Source organism: Lithobates pipiens, unplaced genomic scaffold (assembly GCF_037356315.1).
Source record: "Lithobates pipiens isolate NorthernLeopardFrog02 unplaced genomic scaffold, aLitPip1_a1.2 Scaffold_16, whole genome shotgun sequence".
Lineage (NCBI taxonomy): Eukaryota > Metazoa > Chordata > Amphibia > Anura > Ranidae > Lithobates > Lithobates pipiens.
This window is the reverse complement of record NW_027507748.1, coordinates 7,761,123-7,773,393: the sequence shown is the minus strand read 5'-3', so window position 1 is coordinate 7,773,393 and position 12,271 is coordinate 7,761,123.

The following is a 12,271-nucleotide window of genomic DNA, read 5'->3' as shown; positions in this document are numbered from 1 at the left end:
TTGGTTCACAATAGGGACCCCTCTAACACATTGTATATGGGTATTGACAAATACAAACCACATTGGAGGGGGGGTCATTAGTGAGGGAGATATCCCACCTAGAGATGGCCTGGATTTACAGAGTGAAGACGTAGGTTCCACATGGTTTGAATGTGGACACGGACGTCAATGCCTTTATCAATAATTTCTAATAGATGGCCTTTGGGGCGTTGACCTCTTTTCTTTAGTGTGAATAGGCTGTCAACATAGTGTAATGGAAATTTGTAGGTTCTGTATATAATTGTATTCTATTATGTATGTATTGCACTCTGCCCTCACTGTGCACACGGCACTAACAATGTTTTCAGTACATGTTTTGCATTATTTTAAGTCCTGATTAGAATTAGCCTGCCTATGTAACACCCCTTGTTACCATAAACGTACAATTGTAATATTAATGTGATACCTACGTAATCATGTGTATAAAAACCTTCAAATGCGTCATAATAAAGAAGAATGGTATTTGGAAAGATGCTGAGCGTATCTTTTGTGTCTGTTCCCTACTGCAGTAGTTATTAATTTGGAACCACTAATCAATATGAGGATAGGAGTTGCCTATCATCAAAATATCCATTTCAATAGGTTTACCAATTGAATTTAAAGTTACTATTAGGACATTTGAGTTTCACCTTGGCTATAGTGAGTTCATGGGTAATATAAGAGGAGAATGTACTTCTTGATTTGTATTACAATTATAGATAGAGGGAGCTTTTCCAGATAGCCCCTAATGTAGAGTTTCTAGATAACTATTAACCCAGAATAATGCCAATATATTATAGGGGAATTTAGAATTTGTTTTTTTCTAGCCCCTGTCGTCTATTTATGTGGTTGAACAGGAGGTATTGTGATGGTAGAGGTACTTTGGAAGGAGGATTATTTTAGTATATAATTTTTTTTTTTTTTCACATCACTAGCGTTTATTGAATAAGAATATTACAATAATCTAAATTACAACGGCACAATTGAGTTCGGCGGTACAAATCAACACTTATGGTATTCAATGAGATTTCACCCTCGCATCAGATCCATTAGTCAGATAGCATCCAAATCGCATCAGGCATGCTACATTGTTAATTAAAGTGAGCGATGCTAATAAACATATCTCCAACATCAAAACCTAGCCTTGGAGAGATCTGAATCAATTGTACCATGCGGTCAAACAAACTGTACAGCCAGATGAGATCTGACAACTTCTGTAAGAAAGAAATATAGCAAGATTGAAAAGAAAATAGCATGAAAAGAAGATAGATGATGAGTATATAAAGGGGGGTAGTCCGCATGGGAAAAGAACATCTTAGTTAACCTGATGAATATCTGCATATCTCCTGGAATATCTGAAGACAATCCAAGGTGTCCAGATGTCATGGAAAAGATCCACTGTCTCATGCCACTGTTTCTTCCATTATATAGGTATCTGCCACTTTATTCAGCCAATCTATCACTGTGGGGACTCTGGGAGAACGCCAATGCAACGGCACTAGTGCTTTAGCTGCATTCAAAAGATGCTTGAGTAAAGAGTTTTCATAGCTCTTCCGTGGCGTGTCAGTAATGTGCAGGAGGCAGCAAGCTGCATCCAATGTGGTAGAGGTGTGTGTGTGATTTGCATGATTAAAGACCTTACTTCGTCCCAAAAAGGTGTCAGTTTTGGGCAGCTCCACCAGATATGTGTAAGTGTCCCCACCTCGCTTTGGCACCTCCAGCAAAGCTCCGACACCTGAGGAAACCACCTATGAAGTCTGTCCGGAGTGTGATACCACTTAGTCAACAATTTATAACATAACTCCTATGTGTTGGTGTTAATCGAGCACCGGTGTGCCAATGCGCAAGCGCTCCCCCATTGTGAGTCCGTAATCTGTCTGCCAAGTTCAAGAGACCACTTACTCCTAGAGTTGTCCTCAGAGTGCTTAGTTAAGTTCTGCAGCCAGGAATATGCCGTCGAGGTGGTCTTGATCTGTCGCTCCCCAGACGCACAAACCGCCTCAAAGCCTGTCAGAGGTCTTGTAAATGCTTCCCTATGTTGTGAGGAGTTAGCATAACTCCTGATTTGAAAATATGTCCAAAGGGGAAGACTGGGCACCTCCCAATCCCTCCTAAGAACGGTCAGATCCTTCAGCCTGCCCCTGAAGAAGCAATCCTTCACTATTCTCGAGGAATCTGAAGTCTTATCATAGAAGATAACATTACCCATCCCTGGTATAAAGTCGGGGTTATCTCTTAGCGGAGTCAGGGGACTATACAGGGTTGTCACTGCTAGGTGTTTAGTATTTGCATGAAGTAACGTCAGTGTAGTCTCAGTTGGGATTAGCCTAAACCCCCTATCTTTGAGTTTGGTTAAAGGGATCCATGGAGAGAAGCGTAACCTATTCTCAATCAGCCTATCTTCTAATCTCACCCAATCTTTGTCGTCCCTGTGGCAGTGCCAATCAACTATCCTGGTCAGGTGCGCTGCTATCTGATATTTCTTGAAATCTGGTAATCCCATCCCTCCCTTATCTTTGGGTTTCGTTAGTAATGCAAATCTAATCCTCGCCCTCTTTTTGTTCCACAAGAAATTCAACGCCAACGAATTTAATTTATTGAAAAAGCTTCTCGGGATCCGGACTGGCAGCACCATAAATAAGTAAATTAGTCTAGGTAATATTGACATCTTCAGAATTGCCGATCGCCCGAACCAGGAAAACCACCCCGCTCCCCACTTGCGCAAATCCTCCTCAATTATTTTCAACAACGGGGGGAAGTTGAGATCAAAAACTGTACCAACGTTCGGGGCTACCCATACTCCCAGATATTTGAGCGCCACCTTCTCCCAACGGGCAATTTCCCTTGATCCTGTTGAACTCTTCGGTGGGTAGACCTATGTTCAGCGCCTTGGATTTAGAATAGTTAATTTTTACATTTGATATGTACCCGAATATCTTAAAAGCGTTAAGCAGGTTGGGAATCGTCATGTGTGGGTCAACTAGATAAAACATCAGGTCATCGGCGTAAGCTGCTACCTTGAACTCCCTGTCTCGAACCTTGAAACCTTTAATCGAGTCCTCCCCTTTAATCACTCTTATAAATGGCTCAAGGGATAAAATAAATAAGAGTGGGGACAGGGGGCATCCCTGCCTAGTTCCATTCGTAATGATCACTGGATCAGATAGGGAACCGTTGATCTTAACTCTAGCTGACGGGTTTTGGTATACTGCCAAGATCCGGGACATCATTCGCGTTCTCCTCCCCACCCAACTGCACGTAGCCATCATATAGTCCCATGCCACTCGATCAAAGGCCTTCTCCGCGTCCGTGGACAAGAGAAGGCCTCCGATCTTCTCCGCCCTAGCAGTCTGTGCTAGCAAGAGTGTTTTTTTAATGAGATTGTCTTTGGCTTCTCTCCCCTGCATGAAACCCACCTGCTCCGGCCCGATCAACCTAAACAACAAGGGGCCCAATCTGTTAGCTAGTATTTTTGTCAAAATTTTTAAATCTAAATTTAGCAGAGATATCGGCCTATAATTTGAGCAAACAGATGGGTCCTTGTTGGGTTTTGGTAACACTGCTATGTGAGCCGCGAGGAAATCAGGGGTGACCCGTCTGGATGTAGGCAGAGAGTTCAAGGCTTTTTTAAGCGGAACTGAGAGGATGTCCCAGAAAGTTTTGTAATAGATGGCCGTAAAGCCATCTGGCCCAGGGCTCTTCCCAGGTTTCAGTTCTGTAATAGCCCTCTGCACTTCCTCATCAGAAATCTGTTCATCAAGGGTAACCCAGTCATGTTCCTCGAGAGTGGGAAGTCCGCTCTTTGCTAGAAATTCCGTAATGATTTGGTGTCTATTTCCGTCCAAGTCAGGAGGTTTATGTTGTGGGGGCAAGTTATATAGTTCCGTATAGTATTTATGAAAGTGGGCAGCAATAGAGTCATTATTGACCTCTAAGGAACCATCCGCATTCCGGATCCCATTAATGACCTGACCGGAAAAGTGTTCCCGAAGGGCCCTCGCAAGCAATCGACCAGTTTTGTTGCCCCCTTCATAGTATACCTTTTTCTTGAAAAATAATAAACGTTTGGATTTATTATGCAACAAGTCATGGAGGTGTTTCCTGGTCTCTAGTAATTCAGTGGCCGTCTGTTCGCACAGTGTGCGTTTGTGTAGGGTTTCAAGTCTGTTAATCTTTCCCAGTAGTTCTCTCACTACCCTGTCCTGTTCTCGTTTACGTCTTGATCCTAGCTTAATTAATACTCCCCTGATAGTGCACTTCTGTGCTTCCCAGAGCACCAAGGGATCTGTGTCGGGCAAGTCATTAAGTATGAAATATGCTTTCAGTGCTTCTTCAATTTGAGGCAGGGTGTTTGGGTCTGTCAGGAGGGAAGAGTTTAGTCTCCAAGTGGCGGACTGCTGCCTAAATAAGCTAAAGTCCATGGTCACCGCTATCGGGGCATGGTCTGAAATCACTTGTGAGCCAATCTTGGCCGCGCTAATCGCTGGTAAGTCCCGTTGTGTCACAAACAAATAGTCAATGCGGGAATATTTTTTATGTGGCGAAAAGAAGTGCGTAAAATCTCTACCCTCAGAGTTCAGCAGGCGCCATGAATCTATCAGTTGCATAGATTGTAAAAGCTTTTTAATCCGTTTCAGTGTCCGGAACGTGACGCATGATTTCCCCGTGGAGGTATCCGTCAGCGGATCCAAGGGGATGTTAAAATCCCCGCCCAAAATAATACATCCCTCTGCGAAGCCCTGCAGCTCCCGTATAAGGTGTTTACAAAATTGCAGGTGGTTCCTATTGGGGAAGTATGTGTTAGCCAAGGTGAGGGGCCTACCTCTATATGAGCCCTTTAGGAATAAATAACGGCCACCCGGGTCTGAGAATGTCTCGGAAATTTCTAACGGAGTGTCCTTGCCTAGGAGTATAGAAACCCCCTTCGTCTTATATAAGTCATTCGTAGCATGTAAAGCTTTTGTAAAGTATCTATTGGTCAGTCTGTGCTTCTGGCGAGAGAGAAAGTGCGTCTCCTGAAGGAAGACACACTGTGGCCTACCTTTTTGCAGTTCTCTGAGGACTGTGGTTCTATTTTCTGGAATGTTCAATCCCTGCACATTATGTGAGATCACCATGGGCATAGGGCCCAGCTCTGAGTAGACCATTGTAAGAGTTCTTTGAAGAGAGAAAAAAGGCAATGAACAACAAGTTATTAAAAGAAATTCCTTAGGATGACTAAACCCTCAGCAAAATCAGGAAATGTGTTGAAGTTATCAGAATCCTAAGACGATAAAGTGGATAAGAAAAAAGGGAGAGAAAAAGAGGAGAATTTAGAAAAGAGGGAAATTAAATCAGGAAGCAGCGGATAGAAGGGAGCTGCTCCCAAGAGGTAAGTGATTAGATATTAAACATCAGAGGACTGAACTCAGCCCACCGGATTGAAAGTAGCCTCTCCCTAGATCAGGTGAATTACCCGGTCCGGGAAAGCTTGGTAGGGTCGTGGGTTGGTCCAGAAAGCGTTTCGCTTTGTCTGTGGACCTGACCCAGGCGGGCAATAAACAGAAACACTGTATAACACCTCCAAAATGAGAAAAAAAATGATCACAGTGTCTAAAAGTAAACAATTAAGTAACATACAGAAATGGGATAGAGAGTCAGCAATTATAAACCAATTTAGTATATAAGTCTGTCGTCTTCTTTCCTTATGTCTTATTGAAAGAACAGGGCTCAAACCTGTCCGGGCAAGTGTCCGTGGGCTAACCTCCAATTGGATCAGTAGCAACTGGGGCATAAAACAACCATGTGGAGTGGGTAGAGCTGTGGCCAAGTCACAGTGTTCTTCTTGTGTCTTGGAGCTCCGCAGTGGCAGAGTTTAGCAGGATGATGACCAAGCTTGGGTATATGCCGTGTTTAAACCACATGAGGGAAATGCAGTAATGAACCGATGACACAAGAGCAACCGTTAAACAAAACTGGTATTAGCCCCAGGGGAACTGGAAATCACGTGGCAGTCTGGTATGTCCCCGTTTGGGAACGTAAAGCATAACAGTCCATCCTCAGCCCCCTAATCCTCACAGCATCATTCCCGTGGTCCTCTCTGCGAAATTACACTCCAGGTGCAAGATAGCAAAATAAACTTTTGTTAAGAGGTGGGACCCCACAGCTATTCAACAAGTTATTACTGCCTGACTAAATGCGACCTGGTCACAGAACCATGAAATGGTCAGTGCACATCCTGAGTAACGGTGTAGCCTTTGTCGAAGGCGGTTGAATTTACATCCCCCGTCACTGCTCACTCCATTCGGGCCAATGCCCCCCCCCCACTCATGTCACAAGTCACGCAGGTAGGATCCAATATTGCCCACTAACAGTGCACGGTAAGGTAGAACAAAACGGACTAATCCTGGTCCCCCCCCTCTAGCTCTGGAGGGAGTAGGTCTAGGATTAGGAGTACCCATGGCGGTGTGATTCCCTTTGTTGCTTCTCATGCATTTCGGCAGATGTTTTTCAGGAGTTGAGCATGCGGAGCCAGGGAGCTCCTGGGGGCCCTCCGGTAATGTGAACTCTTGGTACCATTCCGGTAAAGACATTGGTTCTAAATGCAGGGCCTCGCAGAATTCAGGAAGGTCTCTTGGAGAGCGCAAAGAAAACTATTTACCTCCATGCATTACCACGAGAGCAAAGGGGAAGCACCAGGTATACCTGATCTCACGTTCTCGTAGGACATCTAGCAAAGGGCGCAGGGCTCTCCTGTTGCGTAATGTGATTTAAGACAGATCTTGAAAAAGCATGATGGCTGCTTCGTTAAAGATGATGTGATCATTCCTCCTGGCTCTTCTCATTATGTCTTCTTTAAGAGGAAAGCTCTGGAGGCAGCAAATAATGTCCCTGGGAGGTGCAGAATCCGGGCCCTTCGCTCTGAGTGCTCTGTGCGCTCTTACAAATTCTATGGCAGTATCTTCCTGTCTATCCAGGAGACTGTTAAAAAGTCTTTGCAAGGCAGGAACGATCTGATCAGGTTCCACAGATTCGGGGATCCCCCGCACCCTAATGTTATTCCTCCTCCCCCTATTGTCCAAGTCCTCCAAATGGCGGTTAATTTCTATGAAATGTGAGGAGTGCGCCATAGCCACTGACTCCAGTGTACGGATGTCTCTATCCCTCCTTCTCCCTGCCACCTCCGCTGCTGTAATTTTTTTTTAGTCAGGACCAGCAGATTGGTCTTTAAGTCCATTAAAGCTGCTGAGAATGTGGACTTTATGTCCGCAGCAAAGCCAGACATGTGGTCGTAAGTGAGGGGCTTAGAGGAGTGTGAAAGACTCCTACCTGTGTCCTCCGGAGCAGACTGGGAGTCCTCACTGAAATCCTCATCTTCGCCATGCGGCCGCGCCATCTTGTCAGGGCCGTTCGTCCTCTGTAAGGTTTGAGATTTAAAAATTTCGGTAATATTCCTGGCTGCTCCGCCGCTCGGATTCCTCCGGGCACTCGCGTGAGGCGTTAGCTGATTTTTTTTGCCCATGTCACACCGCCTGAGTAAGACAAATTGTGCTATTCGCTGACTTTCTCCCCGGAGCTCAGTTAATGTGCCGCCATCCTCGCCGCTGGCCAAGCCACGCCCCTCTATTTTAGTATATAATTTTATGTTTAATTTCTTTTGTAAAATGTGAGAGAAAATATAGAGATTTTCAGTGTGATAACTTTCATAAGCCATAATTGAGTGGTTTGTGGTATGATTCTGGAAGGGTAAAACCTAGTGGTACAGAGGGTTGGTGAGGTATTATAACTTATCCACTTCCTGTTGTCTATCTATAGGCATGTGTGTATATTGTTTGATATTCTTGGCTATTGTTATATCATTCATTTTATATGCATATTTTACATACTCTAATTTCAGGCATGTGCATCGGGGCTGTCTCCATTATCAACATCCATTCCACTTCTGGGTGTTGAATCATGCTTACTCCCGGATAAAACCTCTAGTGAGGTTTGGGCGGCTGTTCTTCTGTGACGCCCTGATGGTGTATGGAAATGTAGATTTCTTATTTAAGGTTCTCCCTTGTTTTATGTCATATATATGGTTTACATCTGCCATTTCGCAGTTGTGAGGACAGATCTCGCGAGAGCGGGATTCTTCCAATCAACATTCACTCCGATGATGTGTCCATATCGAGGCCTGGTTGAGTGCTGAGATGCGGTCCATTCGTGGGAGGACGGCGAATCTCGCAAGAGCAGGATTCCAGAAACAACTACCGCTCTAATGACAAGTCCAAAACGAGGCCTGGTTTAGGGATGCATTGAGGCGTGGTTAGTGAATCATGGTGGATCTCGCGAGAGCTAGATTACGATATCCACTTCCGCCACGCAAATTCAGAATGAGGCTTGGGTATGAAATAACAATATAAATAGCAGGTGACGCGGCGCGCCGCCCGTGCCCCGAGATGATGTAAGCTATTATTAAAAAAACGTGTAGGGCGGAGCGTCGTGTTGACATCACCTCTTGGTTTGTCTTGGGGAGGACGGGTTTGTGATGGTATGTGTCCGGCCGGCGCTACCCACTTAAGGCCTGATGTTTCTTCATGTTTGCAAGTGTGCATTTTATTTTTATTTTAACCTTCATTAAATTGGGATTTTACACTATTGGAGCCATTCTGTTTTTTATGTTTGGATGCCCAACCATGAGACACGGTTAATGGGAGAGCTTTTCGGAAGCCTGCTACAGTGGATGAATATATAGGAAGTCATTTGTAACAATGGAGGAATGTGATGGTTGGAGTAGCTACCATAATCCCTTTAAGCCATTTGTGACCCCTTTGGGTCTGAATCGTCTAGTAAGGAGCCAATTCTTACATAGGTGGTGGTGGACTCTGCACGTTGCAATAGAAGATTTTTTTGGATGAACTTTTATTTTCAATACTGTTAATTTATGGGTCACGTTTTTGTCACAAGTGGTGTACCTATCGCTATTTGGAATGCACATCTAAGGACATTTTTTATTTGGTGACAGTTATATAATAATTTTTTATTCACAGGTTTTGCTTTAAGTGTATAGGCTCATTATCACCTTATGGTGGCCAGATATAATTTTTGGGACTTTTTGATTAATGTCTAATATTTCACTTTGCAACACAGTTGTGACTTTTCACTGTTGTTCCTTAGGACAATTTTGAGTAAGGGGGTGGGGTTTTGATCGGTGAAGCCATACTTTAAATGTGCCAAATATAAGGTCAGCGCGGTTCTTACTTACTACAATTTCATTTGAGTTAGTATTTTTGGTACAGATTAGAACTGCAGCTTTCACCTAATTTAATCTCTCACAAAGATTATTCACTATTTACACTGTAGCGCAGTTTATTTTTTTGTTTTTTGCAATAGTTTATAGTAGCATTATAGGTTGTCCATATAATGTCTTCAAAGAAGAAATAATGAATGATCGTATCCTGGAGATAGGAAATGCTCAAACCATGGTCTCCATAAGGCTTCGATAAATTGTCAAGTAAGATTGCTTCAGTCTTTGCGTGGATCATGAACTGAGTTATTCTGTTCTTAAATGACAAAATACAGAGTGAGTCAGATTTCCATGCTTTCGCTATGGTCTGTTTGGCTGCTGTGGTTATGAAGAGCATAAGTATAAACTGGTGGCGCGATAAAATATTTGGTTTATCATTTAGGAGTGCTGTGGCTGGTACAGGAAGTAAAGGTATATTAAACATAGTGGAAAGCATCTTAAACACCTCCAACCAAAAGGATTCAACTATTTTACGTTCCCACCATATGTGCATGTGCGTTCCCAATGCTGAACATCCTCGGAAGCATTGGGACGGGTATTGTGGAGAAAACTTGGAGATTCTGGCAGGGACTAGGTACCATCTAGTGAGAACTTTGTAATTAGTTTCGAGAGTGACAATATTAGGTGATGCTGATTTGGTATTATGCCATATTTGGGACCAGTTTATTTGTTCTGGTTGTAATTGGTCTGTTTCCCATTTTTTGGTATAAGTCAGTGGGGATGAAGAGTTGTGTGAGAGTAGTTGAGTATATACATCTGAGATGAGTCCTCTTCTATGAAGACCATTGTTGTAAGCTTTTTAAAATTCGGTGAGATTAGGAGACGTCGAGTCTGAAGGTGTATTAGTAGACAGGAAATTTTTGATTTGTAGGTACCTAAACATTTCTGAGGGTGGGACATGTTTCGCAGAGAGTTGGATAGGGTGTGATAACCTGGGTTTTATAGAAATGATATGCCCTCGTTAATCCTGCTTTTGACCAAGCTAGGAAAGATGTTGGGGAAGACCAGGCCTTGGGTTATGTAAGAACGAGAGGAGAGGATTGTGTGAAGATTGGAGGCCAAATCGAGTTTTCAGTCTATCCCAGATTGAAAGGCTGTGTTTGGGAATTGGATTAGTAAACTTCCAACATTGTGATGGAGAAAGCCATAAAGATTTACTGTAGAAAGAGGATCACAGTCGACCGATTCCAATGCCACCCATAGTGTAATTTCAGATATAGCATGGTATTTAGTTAATTGTGACAGTTGTGCTGCATAATAGTATTTGGTAAAGTCTGGTACACCCAGACCCCCTCAGATTCTGAGGGAATACAGGGTAGGTTTAATCGAGGTTTGGCATTGCCCCAAATGTATTGTAAAGTTTTCTGTAAGAAATGCAATGCAAGAAATGTGATGGGATAGCGATAGAAAGAACCCTAAATAGATATAACATTTTTGGAAGGATAGACATTTTTATCGATGCAATCCTACCCATCCATGACAGAGGTAAATTTGACCAGTTGGAGAGGAGTTTAGAGAGTTGTGATAGCATTGGCAGGTAGTTTGTAGCATATAGGTCCATTGGGTTAGAAGTAAAGTTGACTCCCAAGTAGGATATAGAAATTGGTGACTATGCAAATGGTAAGGAATTAATTGGGTGTGAAGATCAGGAGTTAGTGAAATATTTAGGGCTTTTGATTTGTGTAGATTAACTGAGAGGCCTGATATTCGTTCAAATTTTGAGAGGATATCAAGAAGAGTTGGTGCTGATATTATAGGGGATGTTAAAAATATTAGGACATCGTCCACAAACATTCATAATTTATGATGGTAGCCGCCAAGTTCTAGACCTTTAATGTTTGGGTTAGTTCTGATAAGTTGGGATAGGGGTTCTATTGCTAAAGCAAAAAGAAGAGGCGGAAAGGGGGCAACCTTGCCTAGTTCCTCTTTCTATACTAAAAGAATCAGATTTAAGTCCTGAGTATGCAATATGTGCTTTCGGATTATGGTATAAGGTAGTGATCCATCTGAGGAAATGTGGACCAAATCCCCATCGGTTAAAAATAAAATGTAGGTAAGGCCATGATAGGAAGTCAAATGCCTTTCGTATGTCTAATGAAAGGAAACATGTAGGAATACGGCGGGAACGTGCTATATGAGCTAGAATTGTGGCTCGGCGTATACTGTCGTCTGCTTGTCTTGAAGGAATAAATCCAGTTTGATCCTTATGTATCAAAGAACCAATTATAGGTTTGAGTCTGGAAGAGAGAATCTTGGCTAAAATTTTGATATCAATGTTAAGGATAGATATTGGTCTGTAATTAGTCCAAGAAGTGTCGTCCGTATTGGGCTTAGGGATCATGGAGATGGAGGCGGTGAGTGATTCCGTACAGAAATAGTGATCATTAAGAAGGAGGTTAGAGGCATCAACCATGAGGGGTGACAATAGTGAAGTAAATCGTTTGTAGTAAGTGGCTGATAAACCGTCAACACCAGGGCGTTTGCGTAGTTTAAGTGATTTAATGGCAGTTTGTATTTCTATCTCAGTAATAGGTTTCTCTAGTAAGTCTTGCTGAGTTTGAGAGTGAAGGAAGGTGAATCGTAGATAAGAGATCGTTTAGGTGTGATTGGTTTAACATTTTAGTTTCTTTGTATAGTTCTGTTAGTTTTTTTTCATGAATTCGTTAAGGATTTTCAGTGGGTTGCTAGTATAGATATCTTTAGCAATTTTTAGGCGGATAGGTTTTGGGGTGCAATTCGTCTTTTGTAGCGCTAAAGCTGGAAATGTAGTTGGTTTTTTAGCTTGCATGTAAAAGGTGTGTTTAGTTTTGCGTAAAGTTTTCTCGGCTGATTCTGTTAAAAAAAAAAAGTAAATTTCTATGCGTTATTTATCATAATTTAGTTAATGTGGGGATGGTGAAGCTTGAAAAGTTTCAGAAGCTAAATGTAAAATGCTTCCTCTAGGCGTTTATGAAGTTGTTGTATTTTCTTACATATATGAGATGC